General features: G+C 38.1%; 1 long non-coding RNA gene across 4 annotated transcripts; it reads left to right on the top strand.

Annotated features, from left to right (window-relative positions):
• The first annotated feature begins 5172 nt into the window (after positions 1–5172).
• LOC110872937 lies at positions 5173–9460 on the top strand. 4 transcript variants are annotated; one of them, XR_002554791.2, is made up of 6 exons: positions 5173–5604; positions 7152–7213; positions 7484–7602; positions 7951–8356; positions 8430–9164; positions 9253–9460. It is a non-coding gene; the product is annotated as an uncharacterized LOC110872937 (long non-coding RNA). The 4 variants fall into 4 exon arrangements; XR_002554792.2 differs by lacking the exon at positions 7951–8356 and having other exon boundaries at positions 5178–5604; XR_004859712.1 differs by lacking the exons at positions 7152–7213; positions 7951–8356 and having other exon boundaries at positions 5178–5604.
• The last annotated feature ends 1988 nt before the right edge of the window (positions 9461–11448 follow it).

Here is an 11448-nt window from a genome sequence, read left to right as displayed (position 1 = left end):
AATAATAAGATCTTGCGCCAGGTTTAGGCGCAAGTGACCATCACCCGGTTTACTTTGCCACTCGGCTAAAAACATGCTTCAGTCCCGCGCAAGCTTGCAGGGCGTGCGCGGACAACATCAGACGAGGAACCATTGAACTTTTGTACATGCAGCTTTATGCCCCTTCAACTTTGGTTACAGCTTGTGACTTCTGGTTGTTGCGATATACTTCCGTTACTGAAGATGGTAGTCTAGTGGTCTATGAAAGATCACTAACAAACACCCAGAATGGTCCAAGCATACCATCTGTACCTGAAGGGGTATGGTCCCAGATCTTGCGCCAGGCTTAGGCGCAAGTGACCATCACTCAGTTTACTTTGCCACTTGGCTAAAAAAATGCTTCAGTCCCGTGCAAGCCTACAGGGCGCGCGCGAACAACATCAGACGATGGAACCTTCTCTTGACTTCTAGTTGAGTAGTTAATGAGGATGTGTTGTTTTGTACTATGAAACTCATCCAACACATGCTATGGCCTTACGCAACCCTACAGGGCGCACACGCAAGGGCAACATCTTCTTACGATGCAAGTGGAATCGCCACTTTGACTTCTGTGACCAACCAGCAAGTGGCACACCCCGACACTAACAATAACGGTCAGCTGACCGTGTAATACGCAGCTACCCGATCCACTAGCAGAGCTTCCACTTGCATAAAGGTGATGAACAGACTGACAATCAAAGCTAACAGGCCACGTGGCGGCTGCTCTTTCGTGCACCTGACACAACAGGACGCATGAAGACACCTCCACCGTGCGCCTGACACTTTACAACCTGCACACCTTGACAGACCAGTGGATAAGCTGCAAGTTGTCAGTCAGGCCCAAGGCCCATCAGAAGGCCCATTGGTCCCTCTCCTTCACTCTTCGGCTATAAATACCAGACTTCGAACCAGGTTTGAGGTAATGCTAATCTATTCTCTCACATCACTACCTAATCACTTATCTTGTTTCCTAAGCGAGTACTGATTCTCACACCAGAGGGTGGTAATAATGAGCAACCCCCACCTCATTCTCCTTGTTGAAAATCACGGTGTTTCATTGCGCAGGTGACAGACACATGATCAACCAGTCATCGATCGAGGAAAGAAGAGATTAACCTTATCTTGACGAGACTCGACCCGTGGACTAACCACCCGGTTAACCACTGTTTCTTCATTGGCGTCCACCGCTATTTTTACAAGCACTACAATCTTTTCTTTTCCAGAATCATGACTGATCATCACACCATTGTCAACCCAGACAGAGAGCCCTATGTTCCAGTCCCGATCGACCAGACGGAGAATGCTCCTCGTAACAAACGATGGGTTACATCGGAACATCCGCTCAGGCGGGGAACGTATCGGCGAATCCGCCAAATATTCCCCAGTTAGCGTCAATTACACTAGAGAGGGAGGATCCTCTCTCCTGGTTCTTAAAACAACAAGCTACTTTGAATGTAGTGTACGCCTAGCTCTGCACCGGGACGCAACAGACTGTACAGCGTACACCTGCACCAATCGCACCAACGCCTCGGGTTCTTCAATACGAGACACTACCCCCAAAGCAGCATGCGCCTAGAGATAGGCGCGAAGAACATGGTGACTCGTATATGAGTCAACATACGTTACAAGAAAGAGATTCAACTAATGGATCCTGGGCGAGAGCCTCAGCGCGCCATAGGCTGAGGCCACCAAGGCAACATCGGCGGGAGTCCGACAACCGCCGAGGGTCTGACGTACATTGCCGTCTTGGGCCATCCCCAACGACGATATAGACAACAGGTCCGATCTTGAAGACTCCACCTATTATACGGAGTCCCACAACGTTTTTAGCCAGTTAGATAACGAGCAGGACGCCTACAGACATGCACAACCATGCATAACTTATGATCGTGCAACGAGGCACGATTACAGTTCGGTTTACCGACTGAAGTCTGCAGCTGGCAGTTCCAAGTTCATAAAAGGAATTGCCCTAGCACCACTAACACGATCAAAACCTCCACCAAGTGTGGGAAAATACAATGGGTTGACAGACCTAGATGATCACATTGGTATGTTCACTAGTGTCGGCCTCGTTGGCGGCTCGACGCAACCATTATGGTGCCATCTTTTTATCCAGACCCTTACTGGCAATGCAAGGGCCTGGTTTAATAGTTTACCAGTGGGCTCACTGGTATCGCATGAAGATTTGTAAGAACAATTTCTTGCGCACTTCAGCCAACAAAGGCGACACGTCCGAGATACGACGGACGTTATGATGATCTGGCACAGGAACAACAAAGGCTTGGAGGCCTTCATCACCAGATTTAACAAAGAATGCCTCGAGATCGGCGAGGTATCCGACGCGCTAGCACGCGCACATTTCTGTTATGCCGTCAGGCATGACGAAATGATCAAGACAATTTCTGGTAAGGAAGGCTTACCAAAGAAATGGGACGACGTTATGACGGCAGCCAAAACGTTCGCCCAAACAGAGCGCTCATTACTTCAAAACAAAACAAAGATTGCACTTCGTATGTTGGCCTGCATTCTTCAAGATAGGAATCATCCAGGCGTAGCAACAGCAAGCGCAATAAGAACTCGTGGATGCACGACCACGAGTCCAGATCATATGATACGTATGGGTCCTAAGCGGACACCAGATCTACAATCAACAACCATCGGGATCATCGGGCAACGAAGAAAGAGAATCGGGACCGACAATGGACCGATCTCACCAATCACCAAAAGACATTCTTCTAACTGAAGATTGTAACTTTAATCCTGCAACACCGATGAAAAACAAGAAGGGGCAATGTAACTTATTTAAAAAAATATATTTAAAAAAATAATAATTTAGAATATAGGATAAGTTACGAGATGTGTAGGATAAATTACGAGTTGTGTATAATAAATTTCGATATGTGTAGGATACATTTCAATATGTGTAGGATAAATTTTGAAATGTGTAGAATAAATTTTGATGTGTGTAGTCAAAATTTTTTATGGTAGAGGATGATAGTCTTTATGATTAATTAATTAGTCAAAGATAATAATAAATAAGATGAAAAAAGTATTTGATGTTTTACAATTTTACCCTTTGTTTTTTTTTTCTTCTCAAATGAATCTCCCCCTATACTTATAATAAGTTAAATACATAGTATGAATTATATTTAGTAGATAAAATTTAGAGTAGGATGTTTTTAACTTTAAGTAGGTGGTAATAGTGAAGAAAATAGATTTACTGAATAATAACCAAATTTTAAAATTGTTTAAGTCAAATTGAAAAAAAGTAATAAACTATTAATCATAAATTATTAAGATCTAAAAAAACTTATCATAATATTTTATATATGTTTTGTTTGCCTCACTTAAATTATAAAAAGAAGTAAAATGCAATTTGGCTCCTTTGTTTGGTCTAGATTGTCGTCTGCCTCCCTCTCTTTTAGTTTTTGCTATCTGAAATGCTAATATTGTTATTTCATTGCCATCTGCCCCCGAACGTTAGTCGGTTGTTACGTTGACCGTTAGATTTAGGGGCAATTTGGTCTTTTCACGTCCAAAGCTTCCTACCCTTGCCACCTCCCTTATCTTTTCACCCTTACCCTCTGACATCCCATTCTTCATTTCTCCCCTTCTTCTTCACCGGCGACCAACAATGTCCGACGATTCAGCAACTCCTTTTCACAACGAACAGATAATGGAATCACTGTCGATTTTCACAACGAACACGTCCATGTACATATTTTAAGCACATTTTATATATAGATTTTACTAGTCTAAGTACCCGTGTGTTACACTGGTGATCTCACAATAAATTATATTATCTAATAAACATAAACTTTTAAATGAAAGCAACATAGGACCAAACCCGCAAAATACCACTATACCTATAATGGTTGGTTACAAAGGACTATAGAAGTACAATACAATATGTAAACCAAAAAGTAATAAACCCAAGAGATTGCGCCTTCAAGGTGGCCTGGACACAAAACACCCATGTGGACTTTTACACCCATAGTTGGGCCTTCATGAAGAATCAGCAGCTTCAAAAAAACAAAAGACCCCCACCATTGGGCTTGTGAGCAGGCCTATCTATGTGACCAGCGAACTCCCCAACATTAGCTTTTACAAAAAACAAACAGGACTTCAAAATTGGGCTTCCCCATCAGACCAGCTAGACTCTATAATCACAAGTCTGAAATGCAATGTACTTATCTCGATGGATCCATCCAGAGAATAATATAAGTTGCGCCATTAAAATGCAATGAGGCCTGACCCACTATCCTTATCTCGATGGATCCATCCAGAGAATAATATAAGTTGCGCCATTAAACATAATATACCATGCGGCCATGTAAACCACTCTTAAGTAAAAACTCCACCCTATTGGGCTTGTAAATGGGCCTAAATTAACAGCTATATGTGTATATACATATATCATGGAGTTACTAACCCGTGTGTTACACGGGTTACTTAAAGTAAATTATATAATATTTAACAATGTTAACATTAAATTTGAAATGAAAGAAACGTTCCATTACTTGTTTTAAATTCCCGATCAACCCTTACAATCTTCTAATCCAAATAATTTCAACCAAAATTTAATCAAACAGAAGTCAACTGGACGTACCTGCTGAGGAGGTTGTCGAAAAAGAGACTAAGTGGGTTTGCTCCCTTCTCGCCAATGGGGTTGAATAATAAAAAAGACAAATTCCATAAATTCGATAAATCTTTCTTATAATTGAATTACGTATTGTATTATATATACTATCAAAATAAGTCAAAATATAGTGAATAAATGAAACGAATCAAATATAGCTAACAAATTAAACGGGTCAAAATATAGTGAACTACAATGAAATGGGTCAAAATATAGTGAATTACACTGAAATGGGTCAAATTACGGGAATTTAAAATGAAACGGGTCCAACACGTCACAATATAGTGAATAGATAATAAATGGGTAAAGATAGGAATTTAATATGAAACGGGTCAAAATATACAACAATATGATTTCTAAAGATATACATGCATTTTACAATCTATTATATATAATAAATAAAGAAAATTTGGGCCACGTGTCATCGTGATATTGCACCTCAGATTGTTTTGGGCGGGAAAAATTTTGGGTAAAACATACGGGTTAGGCGCGCTCCATACCCTACTCCGAATCCTCTATGACCTGATTATATTTATACGCAGTTTTCCAAAACCCTAGAGCCTTCATCTCCATTTTCCTTCATCTTTAATCTCCTCATTCTTCTCCTTCACGTTGCTTACAGAACCTCTTCCTGATGTTCATCTTCTCCTTCTAATTCAACTCCTGTAATCCATCTGGTGGTTCACTCTATCAACAAACCCTAATGAATCCACCCATAAATAACATGCCAATCAATCCGTTCTTTTAATTTCTTCACTCCTTTTTCAAACCCTAAAAACTCTGGTGGCACATACCTGCACTGTGATTCTTTCTAACCCTAACGGAGGCAAGAAACAGATCCAACAATGGAGAAGTACATAGTACGATAGCATTTCCGTGGCACTTCAACCGCCTCTTCCTCTCACTGTCATGGTCGTCATCTCTCCTATAGACGCCATTGAATCGAGGTTATGTTACGTGCAACCCATGTAATCGTCACATGCATGCCCATGTTCAACATGTTTTGGTTTCTTTTTACTTTTATAAGTCATATATTATGGAGTCAAAGTAATTAGTGGAGGTAGTGGTTTATTTACGGTTATGCCTTTCTTTTATTTCCCTTGTTTTGAAGGCTATTTATGCCATATGTATTGTTAGTTTTTGGGTATGAATGAAAAATTAAAAGAGTTTATCTCAAAGTCTAGTTCTTGCTAATTTCTTGAGTTTGATCCACTCAACGGATTATTTATCAACCAATTTGTCCATATCAATTGGTATCAGAGCAGCCGTGATCCACCGTGAACCATGGTCGCTCAAGCTCTATCCGAAGACGAGTGGCGCCAACATGTGTGCGAAACCTTGGCGAGACACGAGTCTCAACTTCAAAGAATCTTCACCTCGCTTCGATCGATTCGAACCGCATTGGAAGCCCTCCAATCTCCTACACCACCATCCTTGTCAACCGCTTCCGCCACGCCACCACAAGTTGCTACCGAACCGTCACCAAACACTAAGCCATCTCCAGAACCGTTTACTCCATCTTCAAAACAAACTTATCTTACCAACCCTTCGGATCCAACTCCTCTTCGACCCAATCCAATGAACATCCACCACCAAAAAAGTGACTCTCACCTAATAGAAACCCAATATGCCAAACAAAAACCCAATATGTCCATGTTTCTAATGCCTTCCACACATACACCTCGTTTCTTTGAGAAAGATCACCTCATGCCAAAACAAACAAAAATATTGCCATCGTCACCTTCATATGGTATTGAGATGGGTCCTCCTCAACCCTGCCATTATAAGGATCACTTTCATCTAAAAAATGAAGTGCAGATTGCATATTTCGCGGGAAAGCGTGAATGGCGTCCACCGTGGCGGCTCGTTATTATTTATCCAGATTCCATGGGACGGACCGAGTGGCGCAATCCGTGGCACTTTGCTATGACTCGCCCGAATGATGTTAAAAGAACAGAGTGGCGGACACCGTGGCTTGTTACCGAGCATCTTCCGATCGCATCCTTGAGGACAAGGATTGTTCAAGCCGGAGGGATTGTTACGTGCAACCCATGTAATCGTCACATGCATGCCCATGTTCAACATGTTTTGGTTTCTTTTTAATTTTATAAGTCATATATTATGGAGTCAAAGTAATTAGTGGAGGTAGTGGTTTATTTACGGTTATGCCTTTCTTTTATTTCCCTTGTTTTGAAGGCTATTTATGCCATATGTATTGTTAGTTTTTGGGTATGAATGAAAAATTAAAAGAGTTTATCTCAAAGTCTAGTTCTTGCTAATTTCTTGAGTTTGATCCACTCAACGGATTATTTATCAACCGATTTGTCCATATCAGGTTAGTAGTTCAATTAAGCAAGCGATGTGGCTGAGTCATTGTGGAATACAAGATCGATACAGATTGTTAAGTATGATACAAAGCTCCATCTAGCGGTCTAATTAGGGGATCTGCATTTGGTTCAATTTTTTTTTTGTGATTTGATTTTGATATCTGAAGGATAAATCACTGACATCAGAAGAAACGGAATTTGATTTAATCGTCTGTGGCTGAGGCCTGAGGTAAACATTTTTTTTTATTCCGCCTTTTTATTTTACATGTCTGAGTCTTTGTGGGATATTTGGGAAAAGGGTTGCTAACTTGCTAAGAAGTGAGGTGAGGGTTAATCTGAAGATGAGTGAGATTATGAGCTTCATGATTGAAGGTTGTTTGTAGTCTTGAATCCAGTTTGTGTGATGGCTTCTAGATCTATAACTAGTCATAATTAATTTTTTAAATTAATTATTGGAACTTAATTTGTTAATCATTATCTCTATATGTGTTTTGAGTAGGATTTGTTACGGCGGAGGTAGCGTGTTGTGGGCATGAACAATACAATGAAATTGGAGTATCCAAATCGGTTTGAATTTGTGTCCAAGCAGAGATATATACGCGTTCTGGGATCCTTTTTGTGAGTAAAAATCACTCTAGCAAATATCTTCTCTCCTACATGTGTCATGTTTCTCTTCACTTTACACCTTATCTCTATTTTTGTTTAGAGTTTAGGAATTTTTTTATATATGATTGTTCTTTAATTTTGTTTTGGGCTTCTATTTGATTGATTCAGACACATCCAGACACCCCCCCCCCTAATAAACTTGCTTGTCATGTTATCCTCTTTTACATGGTGATCTGTATATTGAATATTTATGTCTATATCTTTTACATAAATCATCATGTTGTGATTGCCTTACCAGATAGACATGTCTCTAATTAAATTAGTTTCGAAAAATATATTTATAAATGATTTTCATTCTAGGTTTATGTTGATGCGGCCAAATTCGTGTTAACTTGGCCGAGTCCATGTATATATACGCTGCAACATCATCTAATCGTCATTTAAGGGTTGTGGAGTTAAACCTTGGATCACTTCATTCATAAATTCATGTTAACTTGGCCGAGTCCATGATAACCGCGTCTCCTTAGAATCCGACGACCAGGATGACAAATCCGGGATTGAACATTCAAGAAGCACATGCTTTTTCCTCGGCTGGTGGCTTCTTATTGGATGTATTTGTTGTTGATGGCCTCATGAGGTCTAATCTTAGTTGTCTTGAGCAATGTGTTTGAATTTTGAAAACATTGGTACAATGATCTGTTATTGGCAACTTTTAGGAAATTGAAAAGCTCAAAAATGCAATAGAGAATGATATATTGAAGGCTAGGTAGTTTCTTTCTAACATATTTTGGTGTTTTGTACGCTACATTTAATTTATGTAATATACATCTTCTATGCAGGGGAGGCTCATAGTGGTAAAAATTCTTCATCCACTAAATGCAGAAGTATTCCAACATCAAGTGACCTTGTGCCCTCAAATGATTATGTAAAAGTACCTACTTATGGAACTGAGGTATTGGAAATTGATGCCAAGCTGCTGAAATTCTTATAGAGGGATGTTGAATAAACGATACTGGTAACATCGTTTTAATATGATAAATATTTAGAGATTATGATTATTTGTATATATACGTGAGTTATATTTGTAATCTCACTTCATTATTACTTTATTTAATATGAAACTTTTTTTTTAATCTATACAGTAATGACCGGAAACACTTAATGTCAAAATAATGGATGTAGGCTTTACGTTTACATTTCGGATGGGTCACTTTGTTTGTCCGAAATGTTTAAGAAAGATGATTTCAGGATTATGATTATAATCGTTTTAACTATAATAAGAAAGTTTATGTCAAACTATTATTTCTCTGCACCACCGTCCTCACTTACTTGACTCTTAGGAAGACAACCTCTAGAGGATCCGAGGTAACAGTTGCATGAATGGCGTATTTTCCTTTTTTATTTTGATCACTTTGTTTTAAATAGATGTGCTTTTTAAGTGGGAGTTAATGTTTTTATTTCTATAGACATTGTTGTCGAATTAGATATCCCATTAGTGAAGAAAAGTTCAAGTGAACCTATATTCAAGCGACCACGCGCGTCTCCAAACACCATCGCCATTACCGAAATTTAAGGTATATACCTCTTTACTTTGAAGATTTTTTTATATGGGACATTACTTTAAGACTATCCTCATGATTTTTTTGTTGGTTCTTTTTGTAGAAGGGACTCGATTTACTAAGAGAAATGTTTTGGCAACTCGAAGGATATGCATTTTAAAGGGATTCGACTGTCTTTAAATTGTATTTCCACTTTGTCACTAATTCATGCAACATACCACTTTGTTTGTATTTTTTTTATTTGCATACTTAATATTTATCTAATTAATTTTTCCCAGCCCGGGAAGCAATCCCGGGTGATAACCTAGTAATATGATAGCTAAAGATATATTCATTTAGTTGTATACCTGTTGGAAATATGGTTGTACATCTATTAACACATCAAACCACCTTCCAAACTATAAAAAAGGCACGATTAGGCTACTTCGAGACGATTATCCATCCAAACTATAAAAAAGGCATGATAGCTGAAGATATATTCATTTAGCATATAGATATCTTATAATTTCATCAACCCATATTTCTTACATAAACAAATATGTTTTGCATTCACTAATTATGTTTCAAGGAAAAAATAAAAGAGAATATGGTATTCATGAATTCAAACCCGTCCGCCATTGTTTTTGCGTCTAGTTCAGATCCGAAATATATCATTACCAACGCTCCCTTTGGATAGTGCTTTAATCCGGTAAAGTGGAGTAAAAGAATGATGACGGTATATGTAGAGTTTCTTTAGACAACCCATTCAGTTTCTTTAAATAACCCATCCCAACCTGTCCAACCATGTCCGCACATTTTGGCACCCCTATTCAGATGAAATTTCAGTTATAACACTATAAAAAATGAGCACATGAGACTGAAAAATTAGTTTCTAATCAGTACCTAATGCTTCAGGGACTGGTATGTCAATCCTATAAGATGAATCGGAGATAGGTGAGAACCGCCTCCTTGAGAATTAGGATCTGTAAATGACACGGCAGAAAGGAAAGGAGGAAATAAGAGCAGGTTATAAATTATTAGTTTTAGACACATAAACAAAACAATAGGAATTCTCATCATACAAATAGGGATGAGCGTAGTACCGATACGGGTACCGAAAACACCGGTCCCGCAAATCATCATAACTGGGTACCAGTATTGAAAATATTTGGTACGGTACGGTACCGGTATCGGTATTTTACCGGTACCGTACTGAAAGTATCAGTACCGAAAATGCCAAAAAGTGGTACCGGCACCCGATACTAAATGCGCATCCCTAATTCTCGACATTGTTTATACAACACGTGTACTTAGAAGTGTATGCGAGCTTGGAGCCATTTTTATAAATCAGCTCGAGCTTAATGTTTGGATAGTAAGTGAGTCTAAGCGAGCTTTTGCCAATAATTGCAATTATTTTATTATATAAATAATATATTAAACAATATTCAAACTCAATACAAAATAAATATATGAAAAAATTAAGATGATAACTGTCTTTTTTTCCACCATTTGTAATGACCTTCTGTTCTATAACGCTCTTAATCCAACTCAATGTCTAGTCTAGTAGTCTCTTACTTGCACATGATAAACCACATTTTTAGTAAATGCCTCTGAATAAAATTTGGCAAAAAAAAAAAAAAACCAAAAATCAAACAATGACATGTAAAATTTGTTGAAAAATATGGACATGTAAGGCGTATGCTAATTAACACTACTAAGTATATATAATAATCCATTTCATACATATATGGTAATTCAAGTTCCATAACCTGATTAACACCATCGAATCACACAAGTCGATAAATAATCCTAGAATTAGCCCAAAAATCATTCTTTGTCTCTTCATATTCAAATCAAAAGTCATAAGCTCAAGTAATAGCTTTACTCAAAACATAGAAGAGTCAACGTTGCTAAAGGGCACTGACATAACCTGTGTACATAATAACAACTCTAAACTCAGATATGAACAATGACTATGCGGTTGGGTAATATGTCAAAAAAAGTTATTTTTAGTACGGGTCAAACAGGTCGAGTGGGTTTGATTGACCCACAAACATTTATATCTTCTTTTTAGATTTTTTATAATAACCAATACGTTTATTATTATTATTATTATTATTATTATTATTATTATTATTATTATTATTATTATTATTATTACAATTACAATCTAAATTTTTAAGAAAACTGAATTAGGATGTTGTATGCATTAATATTCTACTCAGGTGACTTTAAAGCTATTGGATTAATGAATTCAAACTAATAGCTGAAGTTTTTCCAAGTTTTATTGACCAACATTACTGATGCAGGCCCAAGTGTT

Source organism: Helianthus annuus, chromosome 1 (assembly GCF_002127325.2).
Source record: "Helianthus annuus cultivar XRQ/B chromosome 1, HanXRQr2.0-SUNRISE, whole genome shotgun sequence".
NCBI lineage: Eukaryota > Viridiplantae > Streptophyta > Magnoliopsida > Asterales > Asteraceae > Helianthus > Helianthus annuus.
This window is presented reverse-complemented; position numbering and strand designations above follow the sequence as displayed.